The sequence below is a fragment of the Chaetura pelagica genome, unplaced genomic scaffold, assembly GCF_000747805.2.
Source record: "Chaetura pelagica isolate M959 unplaced genomic scaffold, ChaPel_1.0 scaffold215, whole genome shotgun sequence".
NCBI lineage: Eukaryota > Metazoa > Chordata > Aves > Apodiformes > Apodidae > Chaetura > Chaetura pelagica.
The window spans coordinates 398,191-399,559 of NW_009953206.1; positions in this window are offsets into that span (position 1 = coordinate 398,191).

Sequence of the window (1,369 nt, forward strand, 5' to 3'; positions counted from 1 at the left end):
GGGGGACATCCAAAAAAGCCCTTGTCCCTCTTCAGATCTCTCCTTATCTCCCCAGGCTATCTCCTGGGCTTAGCCTGGGTGTACTTGCTTGCAATTACCTCCTCCAAGCCAATCAGGTGCTGAGCACAGCCCTCGGTCCCCTTGACTGAGGTGATTTATAAATGACTCACTGGCTTATTTGAGCACAGACTCTGCAGAGCTCCCCGGGAGCTCCTCTCTGCCGGGGCTTTCCTGCCACATCTGCAGCTCCCCCCGCAGGATCGGCCCGTCCTGCGCCCGGCCAGGCACAGGTAACCCAGCTCCAACAATCGTGCTCTTTGTCTGGGTGGGCGTGGGGGATTTACACTCCGGTTGCACAGCCACTGGGTGTGAGTTTTAGTATTTAGAGAACTGGTACTTTTTTTTTTTTTTCCCCCCTTCTCTTTTTCTCCCTCCTTTTGCAAAGGGGATTTACAGCAGCAGATTTACTCAGGAATTAGCAACACCAGCAATCCAAGAGCCTGATTTATGAACAGAGGCTGGAAGAGCCAAATATGTGAGTTAGTTATTGCTAGAATAAATCCTGCCATCTTATCCTGGTTGGCTCCCACTGAGATCTGTGGGGGGATCTGCCAGGTATGGGAGAGGCAATACTGGTGAGAGACCCTCTGTTTTGGGACCTTTGTTATGATCAGAACTTTCTGTGCGTTAGGCTATGCAAAGTGGTCCCTTCTCTGAGGATGTTGCAGCCCAAATGCCACTTTGAAGACACAGGGATAGCAAGAAAGGATGTGGAGCCCAGTGCCTGTAGGCAATGGTTGAGGAGCACAGGAACCTACCCCAGGCAAGGGGTCTTTGCTGCACGGGACATCCTGGCACAGGGATGCACAGCTGTGGGCACACAAGCAGATTAGGAGGGAACTTTAAAGCTCCTAGATTGAGACCTGTCAGACCAGGGTCTCCAGCTCCTCCCACTGCCATTTCATGGGATGTTTAGGCCCAGTTTGGGCAGGTTCCTTCAAATACAGTCGAGAGAAAACAACTGCATGAGCCTGATCCATTGCAGAAACTGCTTTCATGCATCTAGGATGTTTTCTGCTCTGCCCTGATAAAATTTGTCCACACCTTATTTGTAAGCAAGGTGAAAAACTAAGCTGGGGACCTGTCCTTCCTTCCCTTGAACGATAAATCCTTGGAGTGACATTTGTTGCTGGCCACACAGTATTTCTGCCCTAGGTCAGAGATTTCCCATAGGGAAATGCTGTCCCATCCTCTGCCTCTAGGGAGGATGGACTGGGTGACTCCAGAGGTGGTTTTCCTTCTCTAAGAGCAAATCCAGATGGGTAGGAAGGGTGGGCAGGAGGAAGCTCTCAGCAGGCATCCCAGATCA